A 13,002-nucleotide genomic window follows, 5' to 3' on the forward strand; every position below is an offset into this window, starting at 1 on the left:
ATGTTTCTATTGAATAAAAATGGCTAACAATAGGGCAACTAATTGGGAAAATGCTATAATTTTTCAAATGTGTATTCAAATGTGTAGAAAGATCAATGCTAATTGAGTCCCTGCCCCAGTGGAGCTTACAATCTAAGGTCCCTATCACATTCCCATAAGTCCCTGCCCCAGTGGAGCTTACAATCTAAGGTCCCTATCACATTCCCATCAGTTCCTGCCCCAGTGGAGCTTACAATCTAAGGTCCCTATCACATTCCCATCAGTCCCTGCCCCAGTGGAGCTTACAATCTAAGGTCCCTATCACATTCCCATAAGTCCCTGCCCCAGTGAGCTTACAATCTAAGGTCCCTATCACATTCCCATCAGTCCCTGCCCCAGTGGAGCTTACAATCTAAGGTCCCTATCACATTCCCATCAGTCCCTGTCCCAGTGGGGCTTACAATCTAAGGTCCCTATCACATTCCCATCAGCCCCTGCCCCAGTGGAGCTTACAATCTAAGGTCCCTATCACATTCCCTTCAGTCCCTGCCCCAGTGGAGCTTACAATCTAAGGTCCCTATCCCATACTCATCAGTCCCTGCCCCAGTGAGCTTACAATCTAAGGTCCCTATCACATTCCCATCAGTCCCTGCCCCAGTGGAGCTTACAATCTAAGGTCCCTATCACATTCCCATCAGACCGTGCCCCAGTGAGCTTACAATCTAAGGTCCCTATCACATTCCCATCAGTCCCTGCCCCAGTGGAGCTTACAATCTAAGGTCCCTATCACATTCCTATCAGTCCCTGCCCCAGTGGAGCTTACAATCTAAGGTACCTATCCCATTCACATCAGCCGCTGCCCCAGTGAGCTTACAATCTAAGGTCCCTATCACATTCCCATCAGTCCCTGCCCCAGTGGAGCTTACAATCTAATGTCCCTATCACATTCCCATCAGTCCCTGTCCCAGTGGGGCTTACAATCTAAGGTCCCTATCACATTCCCATCAGCCCCTGCCCCAGTGGAGCTTACAATCTAAGGTCCCTATCACATTCCCATCAGTCCCTGCCCCACTGGAGCTTACAATCTAAGGTCCCTATCCCATACTCATCAGTCCCTGCCCCAGTGAGCTTACAATCTAAGGTCCCTATCACATTCCCATCAGTCCCTGCCCCAGTGAGCTTACAATCTAAGGTCCCTATCCCATACTCATCAGTCCCTGCCCCAGTGAGCTTACAATCTAAGGTCCCTATCACATTCCCATCAGTCCCTGCCCCAGTGGAGCTTACAATCTAAGGTCCCTATCACATTCCCATCAGACCGTGCCCCAGTGGAGCTTACAATCTAAGGTCCCTATCACATTCCCATCAGTCCCTGCCCCAGTGGAGCTTACAATCTAAGGTCCCTATCACATTCCTATCAGTCCCTGCCCCAGTGGAGCTTACAATCTAAGGTACCTATCCCATTCCCATCAGCCCCTGCCCCAGTGAGCTTACAATCTAAGGTCCCTATCACATTCCCATCAGCCCCTGCCCCAGTGGAGCTTACAAGTCCCTATCACATTCATACACACTACGGGCAGTTTTATCAAGAGCCCATTAACCTGCCTGTATGTTTTGGAGGGAGGAAAGCAGAGTACCCGGAGGGAACCCATTTTAGGAAGGGGAGCACATACACACTCCTTGCACAAACTTTTACTTCCCTTATTTATTGTAGCAATACAGAATATGAACTGTTATTAAAGCGGTAGTTTACTTTTAAATTAGCTTTTAGTATGATATTTATTCTGAGACGATTGGCCTTTATTTTATATTTGTTTGTGGTTTTAGAATTATTTAAAAAAGACTTTCCAACTGGATAAGTACAGCTCCCTTCTACATAGCCTCACAGCTTTTAGATGGCAAAGTTTTGTACTAGAGATTTCCATGGTTTAATTGACTAAATACATGATTTTAGTGCTAAAAAGTTAGACTCTAGGAAACAAAAAGGGTAATATAATCAGCCCCTAATTGTTAAGGAGACGAGAGGAAGGGGGTCCCAGACCTGTAGCAACCATTGCTGGGGAGATGCTATGCTAACCTGAGGGTACAGTAGCCAAGTGTCTCCTAATACATATTTCCATAAGTGTCACTGCTTCTTTATTCTTCTACTCTTGTTCCTCTCCACAATGCGCCTTCAGTGATTTTATGCTTGGGGCTACATACCAAAAATATTTGGTATGTAAAAATATCTATACAGAGATGGATTATTTACCCTTTTTATACTGTAAATGGTACTATCTATCGTGTTTGCACAGAAATAACAGTACCATTTTCTTATTGTCCTATGCAGCATCATCTGGCTGTTACTGTCTCGACGCAAGACATTGGACAGCACTCAAACACACATGGGCTAAACGGCACAGCTATCACATGAGCAAATCCCTACACCCAGTGTTGCCTGAGTCACCTCCATTGTATACCCCACTGCAAACCTGGCAAACCCACTGTCCAGCAGATCACAGGCAGGCAGGGAGCCTGGGCACAGCACCCTAACAATTCAACTTGCTGCCTTACGGTAATTTTTGACTCTTCTTTTATAATATGAATACAAATGTTTAAACAAATCTTAAAATCTGCAACGTAAAAAAAACTGTACATCCATTTAGTAGGAGTCTTAGTAGCAGCAATTTGTAGGGTCAATAATCCTGGTTCTCAATTTATGTTTTTTTTAATCTTTTTTGGTTCTTCACTTGTCATGTGGTTTTTCCAACATACCCCTAGTCTTCCTATATCATCCCTCACTCTGTCCATTCATTGGCTGATGGGGCCTAGCATGTATGTGTGCCTTGGCTTGTTTGTGTGCACTGTGAATCCAGGAGGCGGCCCTTAATTCTTAAAATGGCAGTTTTCTATTTAGGATTACCCAATAGCACATACTACTACAAAAGTATATTTTTATGAAAATGGTTTATTTAGATGAAGCAGGGATTTACATGTGAGCTGTTTATGCAATATATTTTTATAGAGACGTATATTGTTTGGGGGTATAGTTTTCCTTTAACTGTAATACAGTATGTTCTTCTGCTCTCAATAAACCTTTGCATAAGGATTTTAGTGGTTGAAGCAATCCATCTGCCTATTAAACATTGGCCTGTAACTCAAGGTTGCGTCTCTGTATATAGTAAGTAGTCCCTATACAATGGCGTGCTGAATAGGGGAGTGGCGATATTCTGATCTTTAAGTTCTTTAAGTTAACATTGGGAAAAGGATTGTAAATTTGACAGCAAGGTGTGAGCAATTGGAAAATGTAACCACCTATTTTTAATAAACCCACTGGGCCATTCTTTATAATGGAAATATCAGCCACATAGAAGCAGCAGGCGGAGCCATATTAGGAAAAAAAAGTCTATTTCAAAAGGAGATTTTTGTTCAATTAATAAATATAGTCACATGATGAAGCAACTGCAGCACCCATGGAGGCCCCTTGCCAGTCATATTAAGAGTATTCATAAGACATAAATATTTCTATTGTTATAACATCTGCTAGACAAACCAGCACAAAAAAACATATATAGATATTTTTTATTTTATGGATAATTGTAAAATGATGGACCAATTGTAGCATTAATGTTCCTTGGCTTTTGCTAATACTTTTTTGTTCTTTTTTTATAACTTTCAGACAGTCCGTAATGGTACTTACCAGTTACACTTCAATTAGACTCCATTAGGGCGATTGACAGGATGCAAGTTTCAATTTTATGTGCTGGAATAACCCTCTAGGGCTTCCCGGGTTTGTTTAAGTTACAGTATTTTAATCACTCAAAAAATCAGAATGATTATATTGGTTTCCCCATATGGGACGGCAGAATTTAGGGCAATGCTGATCTCACATTGTGTATTATTGCCTTCGGATAATTGAAGGTGAAGGTGAATTGGTTTAGGGATGGAATTTTCATACAGAATGTCTCAGCAGCAGTTGTACTCAGGGGGATATAAATACTGATTTCAGTTCCTATAATATGCTTATAATTAAATGTCACAGGCCGGCACTCCTGTTCCGCCCCAGTGTAAGGGAGATCTGTAGCAGCAATTCAGGTTAAATCATACATTAAATAGTAAATAAAAACTTGCCCAGAATGGGAAAACCAGCTGGTGAGATTGGATAATGTGGGGAAAGTGGTTGGGTGGGTGTGAGCTGGGGGTGGTTGTGATTGGGCGCTACCAGAATTTCATGCAAGGAAAGTACCTTGTTGACTCAAAGCAGGAAAATTCTCTGGCAGAAATTAAACCAAATGTAAAAATGCCTGGTATGGATCCCTGCGGCTGTAGCTCTGATTTGCTGATGACGATTGAACTCTGCAAGTGTTATTTCCCCAGTGATCTCAGGAGAATGTGCCCTGCCACTATATCTGTAAGGCATTGCTGTAAGGCAAACACTAGAAGCCATGCAATGCCAGGGGGCACCGCATATTGACATCTCAAGCTGCACATACATGGACAGGTTTGGTTGAGGAGTTTGTCCAGTTTCTACCATAATGCCTGATCATTGTGGGGCAGGTCAGAGCAAAAATCCTGCAATCCTGGTTATACAAGGATTATCAGGTATAATGGTAACGTCCATCAGCTGGCTGAAAGGAAGTGAAGAAGTATACTAACTAAGTATTGTTAGTACTTTATATTTTGCAGGCAAAGTAGTAAGTAAATACATAATGCCTCATGTGCATACATATTTAAAAAAAACATGTGAAAAGATTAACTATGACTTTTTACAGGAAAATCACTATATTTACCTATTAGCAGAATAATGGTGGGTGCTATTTCAAGGACAACAAAAGGTGCCAAATTGTTAGACACCCCCAGGGATTCTAGGTACTTACCTCCTACCCTGGGCCTGCGCTCCTCTTACTCCTAGTACTTTTCCTGTCATTCCCGCACTGTCATTTTGTTCCAGTGTCTAGCAGTCCCCTTCACCTATTGAAGCTGGGTGAATTCACAGTACAGGTATGGGATCCCTCATCCGGAAACCCGTTATCCAGAAAGCTCCAAATTATGGAAAGCCCATCTCCCATAGACTCCATTTTAATCAAATAATTCAGAATTTTAAAACTGATTTCCTTTTTCTCTGTAATAATAAAACAGTACCTGTACTTGATCCCAACTAAGATATAATTACCCCTTATTGGGGGCAGAACAGCCCTATTGGGTTTATTTAATGGTTAAATGATTCCCTTTTCTCTGTAATAATAAAACAGTACCTGTACTTGATCCCACTAAGATATAATTACCCCTTATTGGGGGCAGAACAGCCCTATTGGGTTTATTTCATGGTTAAATGATTCCCTTTTCTCTGTAATAATAAAACAGTACCTGTACTTGATCCCAACTAAGATATAATTACCCCTTATTGGGGGCAGAACAGCCCTATTGGGTTTATTTCATGGTTAAATGATTCCCTTTTCTCTGTAATAATAAAACAATACCTGTACTTGATCCCACTAAGATATAATTACCCCTTATTGGGGGCAGAACAGCCCTATTGGGTTTATTTAATGGTTAAATGATTCCCTTTTCTCTGTAATAATAAAACAATACCTGTACTTGATCCCACTAAGATATAATTACCCCTTATTGGGGGCAGAACAGCCCTATTGGGTTTCTTTCATGTTTTATTTCTTTTTTAATAGACTTAAGGTATGGAGATCCAAATTACAGAAAGATCCCTTATCCGGAATACCCTAGGTCCCGAGCATTCTGGATAATGGTCCTATACCTGTACATAAATGGGTAAGGAAGACATGCCCTCTTCCTACGGCGACACAGGGGATGCCTGGGACATGGCAAAGAAAATGGCAGGGCACTCACGGGAAACTACCTCGGTATGGTACTTTTACCATTCCCTGGGTTAGGAGGTAAGTGACCAGAATCAATGTGACCAATTCCTATAGAGTCTATACTTTATAAAAAAAAAAAGGATCAATGGCCAGTGAAACAGGGCCAGAGTAATTGGGACACAGCCCCCAGATTAAAGGGCAAGTCAAACAATTTATCAAACGTATCCTAAACTTAAAAAAAAATCTAAAGGAAAAAGTTCAAAAAGAAAAATCACATTTTTATTTGTGCTTAAATATGTGCTTTATAACCCATGGGGTTAGAACTGCCTATAACTAAGTACCGTTAGGGTATGAAATGCGCAAGGTGGCGTGCTTTGGGGTTCGTATGCTTTTAATATGGATTTTCAAATAAAAATGTGATTTTTCTTTTTGAACTTTTTCCTTTTGATTTTTTGTTAAGTTTGGGATACATTTGGCAAACAATTTCTATAGAGTGCTATAGGGAATAGACTGCCAAAAGCACCCATAGCGGTAGCCTTCTCAGATGATGTCTGCCTCTCGCTGCTACTTTAGCTTAAGACAACACATTGACCATAGATAACTGATCTCCATTTTCATTAAATAATTCAAATTCCAAATTACTGGAAGACTCCTAATCAGGAAAACCACGCTCATTCTGGATAACAGGTCCCAGACGTGGATACTATTAGAAACTAAGTTTTGTATAAAGGTCAACTACCCCTTTAAAATGTGACTGTATCTGAAACCCAGTATAAACCTGGATACGTTTCAGATCATTTGCAGTGTCCATTGTTTCTGTAGCTCTTCCTTATCCTTTATATGGTTGTATTGATACAAACAAGCAGTACCTACCTTACTCTGCCGGCTACTCTTTGCGACCCCCTTTTTTATGCTTCGAAATGGGTGAAACTGTCGGAGACCAAGTAGAGAAAAGGGAACTTCTCAGCCGAGGGAGAACTTTTAGTATGATGTAGAGAGTAATATTCTGAGACAATTTGCAATTGTTCTTCATTTTTTATTATTTGTGTTTTGTTTTTTTTAAATTCTTTTCTGTTAAGCAACTCTCCAGTTTGGAATTTCAGCAGTTATCTGGTTGCTATGGTTCAAATGAGCTTAGCAACCAGATAGTGGTTTGGATGAGAGATTGGTGTATTAATAGGAGACGACCTCGATAGAAAAGTAAGTAGTAAAAAGTAACAATTGTAAACAGTGACAGTACATTTAAGAAATAAACTTTTTATCATACAAGTCTGGATGTGGGGTTTTCCAAGTCCCTGCTTAACTATCCCTTGCATGGTGTTTAGCTTCAGTAAGCCATTAAGTAGCTCTGCATTTACCCATACATAGCTCGCGCTTGTGTTGCGCAGAAGCTTTTACAGTGGCAATACCACTTTTTTGTATTTTATTTTTCCAGTTATTTATATAGCACCAACACATTTCCACTGCGCTTTACAGACTTTATTCATAATTTACATCAGTCCTTGCCCCAGAGTAGCTTACAATCTAAGGTCCCTATCACATTCCCATCAGTCCCTGCCCCAGTGGAGCTTACAATCTAAGGTCCCTATCACATTCCCATCAGTCCCTGCCCCAGTGGAGCTTACAATCTAAGGTCCCTATCACATTCCCATCAGTCCCTGCCCCAGTGGAGCTTACAATCTAAGGTCCCTATCGTATTCCCATCAGTCCCTGCCCCAGTGGAGCTTACAATCTAAGGTCCCTATCGTATTCCCATCAGTCCCTGCCCCAGTGGAGCTTACAATCTAAGGTCCCTATCACATTCCCATCAGCCTCTGCCCCAGTGGAGTTTATAATCTAAGGTCCCTATCACATTCCCATCAGTCCCTGTCCCAGAGGAGCTTACAATCTAAGGTCCCTATCACATTCCCATCAGTCCCTGCCCCAGTGAGCTTACAATCTAAGGTCCCTATTACATTTCCATCAGTCCCTGTCCCAGTGGAGCTTACAATCTAAGGTCCCTATCACATTCCCATCAGTCCCTGTCCCAGTGGAGCTTACAATCTAAGGTCCCTATCACATTCCCATCAGTCCCTGTCCCAGTGGAGCTTACAATCTAAGGTCCCTATCACAGTCACACACACTATGGGCAATTTAGTCAGAAGCCAATTAACCTGCCTGTATGTGGTTGGAGTGTGGGAGGAAACCGGAGTACCCGGAGAAAACCCAAGCAGACACGGCAGGTATCATACAATTAGGACTATGGCACAGGCAGGGTTGGACTGGTCAGACCCGACCCGTGCCAGCGTTCCTCCGGCCTACCGTTCCTCCCCTGGCGTGTTAAACGCTCAGGGGAGGACGTTGGGTGGGGGACCCTGCGGGGAGTTAGGGAGGCTCAGCTGGGGGGGATGCGGGGGCCCTGCAGGGCAGCAGCCTCGGTGGGCCCTGCACCCCCCAGTCCGACCCTGACGCAGGGATGTTTTGTTCGCTCCTGCCATCCAGAGAAAGAACATTGTCAGCCAAAACATTCCCTTTTTTCTTTCTTAAGTGTTTTTCACACAGAGTTTTACCTGCCTGCAATGTAAACGTTAATACAAAGAGGGAAAGTAGAATTTCTCTGAATAGGGGGTGAGAATGTCTCTACTCTTTTAGTCTGGGACTGTGGCGGGGGGTTTAAGCAAGTCTGCAGAAGATTTCTGGGGGCTGAAGTTCAAGCAGTCAGTTTTTTGCATTAAAAACAGTGCCAGTTTGTTAGCCTTTTTCTTGGGCTTACCCCCCTCTTTAAAAAGTGATGAAATGTGGGGTACGTTCCTCCAGAGCATCAGCCAACTATGTTTGTTCCCTGCCCTGCGGTTGCCTTTCCGCTGAGCCAGCTGGGCACAAGTACAGTACAGTAAGCTCTAAATAAGACATTGTACCCTACACCCTCCCAGCCATGGTGGTACAAGGGATACATGTGAGTGGGGAAATACATGGCGGAGTCTCATTCTCCTTTTAATGACTGTGGTGGTGGTGAAAAAAAACTGCTCCTGTTAGGAGATGCCTGTGAAATTAACTAAGAGCCATGCCGGCTTTTTGACTGGCGTCCTAGGCATCCATTGTGTAAATCTCTGTTCATGCAAGTAAACCCGGCAAGTTTTACTGCACTATTACTGTACTTGTGACCACCTGTCGCCAGAGGACACCGGCCCAAGGAAAAACATAGCGACCTATTTCACTGGGCACCCCCCAGTGAAACAGACTCTACATGTCCTTTAAGGTGGAAGGTATATGATAGGGTAGGATATGAGTACAATTCCTTGGAAGTACGAAAACAGTGTTAAGTAAATAGGAACTGAGCTGAAATTATGTAGCGCCTAGTCTTATATTTTAATATTTAACACCTATAAAATAAGTTAAAATGACGCACAAACATATGTCAGGATGTACTGGGTTTTGAAGTGCATGTGTATATACAGTACAGATATAGGACCCGTTATACAGAATGCTTGGGACCAAGGGTATACTTAATTTGGATCTCCATATCTTAATAAAACTTGAATTAAACCCAACAAGATTATTTTGCTTCCAATAAGGATTATTTATATCTTACTTGGGATCAATTACAAGGTACTGCTTTATTATTACAGAGAAAAGGGAATCATTTAACCATGAAATAAACCCAATAGGGCTGTTCTGCCCCCAATAAGGGGTAATTATATCTTAGTTGGGATCAAGTACAGGTACTGTTTTATTATTACAGAGAAAAGGGAATCATTTAACCATTAAATAAACCCAATAGGGCTGTTCTGCCCCTAATAAGGGGTAATTATATCTTAGTTGGGATCAATTACAAGGTACTGTTTTATTATTATAGAGAAAAAGGAAATCAGTTTTAAAATTCTGAATTATTTGATTAAAATGGAGTCTATGGGAGACAGGCTTTCCCTAATTCGGAGCTTTCTGGATAATGGGTTTCCGGATAAGGGATCCCATACCTGTATTGGGCTTTTACTTGTGGTCATTTCCTACAGATCTGCTTCCACTTAAAGAATCAGTAATTTATTCCTAGCAGATGCCCTTATGCTCCCTGTTTGCCCCCCCATCTTGCCCTTCCCACACTGAAGCTCTTTTCCCCTGGGGCAGTCATTGATTAGAAAATGTGTTTGAGAAGAGAAGTGAAATCACAAACATGAGGCAAATGATGTATTAAACAAGAACTGAAAATGGGCCTGTGCCTTACGTATCTTAATTTCCAAGTATATTATACACATGTGACTATTGGGCGATACTCGCAGATCACTTGGTTACCCTGCCTATGGTATAATAATCACACTGTAGAATATATATATATATATATATAAATCAATAAAAAAGTCCTACCCTCTCTAGTCACATACAAAGGCAATGTTTCAAAGCTTCCCGCTCCTTTCTCAATCCACAATTAAGAACCACAGCCACACTTTAAAATCTTAAGTCCACCCTCCAATTCAACACAATAAATTAACCCTTGCTTTACCTTAGCTCTTTCCACAGACCACTGTATATAATATGCCCAAATATGACTATTATTCCAACACATTACATACACAAAGAATAAAAAGCCATACCCAAGATATCCACTAGTTATATGTGTACATTTACATCATACATATTTGACACTCTACTGATCCTGTCCCCGACATAATTATAAAAAGGCAGTCAGATCATATTCCCGGTTCATACCTTTCAGCTCTAATGTTTGTAAAGTATGTATCCAAAATTTCTCCCATTTTTGTAAATAAATAGATTCTCTCTGTCCCACCTGTTAGCAAACATACTCAATCTGTCTGCCGCACTTTATGTAATTCACTCCGGAGTGAAACTTCTGAGTCATTTCATCAAGTCTCAGTTCTAATCTCTCTTCTTCACTTACTATCCTATGGAAATTACATAAAGTGAGGCAGACATGCTGGGGCAATTAACCGCCCACCCCTCAGAAAAGTCATAGCACCCCATTCCCGAATAAGCCGCACGGTTTGAAACCTCATTCATGGGTCTATGACAAACGGTGGTTAATTGCCCCCTGCTGGGGCAATTAACTGCCCACCCCTCAGAAAAGTCATAGCACCCCATTCCCGAATAAGCCGCACGGTTTGACACCTCATTCATGGGTCTACGGCAAAAGGGGGTTAATTGCCTCCTGCTGGGGCAATTAACCGCCCACCCCCTAGAAAAGTCATTGCACCCTTTTCCCGAATAAGCCGCACGGTTTGACACCTCATTCGTGGTTCTACAACAAACGGTTGTTAATTGCCCCCTGCTGGGGCATTTAACCGCCCACCCCTTAGAAAAGTCATAGCACCCCATTCCCGAATAAGCCGCACGGTTTGACACATCATTCGTGGGTCTACGACAAACGGTGGTTAATTGCCCCCTGCTGGGGCAATTAACCGCCCACCCCCTAGAAAAGTCATAGCACCCCATTCCCGAATAAGCCGTACGGTTTGACACCTCATTCATGGGTCCACGACAAACGGGTGTTAATTGCCCCCTGCTGGGGCAATTAACCGCCCACCCCTCAGAAAAATCATAGCACTCCATTCCCGAATAAGCTGCACGGTTTGACACCTCATTCATGGGTCCACGACAAACGGTGGTTAATTGCCCCCTGCTGGGGCAATTAACCGCCCACCCCTCAGAAAAGTCATAGCACCCCATTCTCGAATAAGCTGCACGGTTTGACACCTCATTCATGGGTCTACGACAAACGGTGGTTAATTTCCCCCTGCTGGGGCAATTAACTGCCCACCCCCTAGAAAAGTCATAGCACCCCATTCCCGAATAAGCCGCACGGTTTGACACCTCATTCATGGGTCTACGACAAACGGTGGTTAATTTCCCCCTGCTGGGGCAATTAACTGCCCACCCCCTTGAAAAGTCATAGCACCCCATTCCCGAATAAGCCGCACGGTTTGACACCTCATTCATGGGTCTACGACAAACGGTGGTTAATTGCCCCATGCCGGGGCAATTAACCGCACACCCCGTAGAAAAGTCATAGCACCCCATTCCCGAATACGCCGCACGGTTTGACCCCTCATTCATGGGTCTACGACAAACGGTGGTTAATTGCCCCATGCCGGGGCAATTAACCGCACACCCCGTAGAAAAGTCATAGCACCCCATTCCCGAATAAGCCGCACGGTTTGACACCTCATTCGTGGGTCTACAACAAACGGTGGTTAATTGCCCCATGCCGGGGCAATTAACCGATCACCCCTCAGAAAAGTCATTGCACCCCATTCCCGAATAAGCCGCACGGTTTGACACCTCATTCATGGGTCTACGACAAATGGTTGTTAATTGCCCCCTGCTGGGGCAATTAACCACCCGCCCCGTAGACAAGTCATAGCACCCCATTCCCGAATAAGCCGCATGGTTTGACACCTCATTCATGGGTCTACGACAAACGGGGGTTAATTGTCCCCACTCACATTTTCTTCAGGAAATGTACCTCTCTAGTTATTATTAAAGTTCCCCCCAAAGGAGTAAATATATATTTTTTTTAAGTGCAGCTTGTCTTATTTCTGGCTACACTATAGTAAGGGTTAAACATAAGGAATGATGGCTACTGAATCCAGGCTGCATCTTGCAGGTGTATAAGCAGCATTGTGACTCATAGTGCAGCCAGTCAGTGTCACTGGGGATACATGTGATGTCACAATGGCTTATGATGCAGATCAGTATGTCACAGTCTTGTGACAGTTCAGTTGGAGGTTAGCTAGCGACCGGTACAGACCTGCGCTGTGCCTTTCTGCTACCAACAGCTATTTTTAAAAACTTTTTTAGCTTTTTCTATTGAATTACTGTAAGTGTATGGTTTTATATACGTTTTTTTATTCATAATACTTATATGAATGTGTTATATTATGGCTACTTAGACACAGACATTTGTTATGCATTTACAACACACACAAATGCATATATTGTGCTTATAAGTATATATATATATATATATAATATAGTCTATGTATATATTAATGTATATATGAGTTTTTGTAAACGTACATAATGCCCGTCAACTGCACGAAAATGCTAAGTCTAAATACACATATTCATCAAACAGAGATATCAGTCCATGTATTCATTAATTACAGATTAATCACAAGGAGATAATAAGATGGACACAGTCACTATTGACACTATTTTATTCTAGTCTAATGATTTAGTTTTTATCATTAATTGGAGCACTAATTGTACAACCATGGCTTTA

Source organism: Xenopus tropicalis, chromosome 8 (genome assembly GCF_000004195.4).
Source record: "Xenopus tropicalis strain Nigerian chromosome 8, UCB_Xtro_10.0, whole genome shotgun sequence".
Lineage (NCBI taxonomy): Eukaryota > Metazoa > Chordata > Amphibia > Anura > Pipidae > Xenopus > Xenopus tropicalis.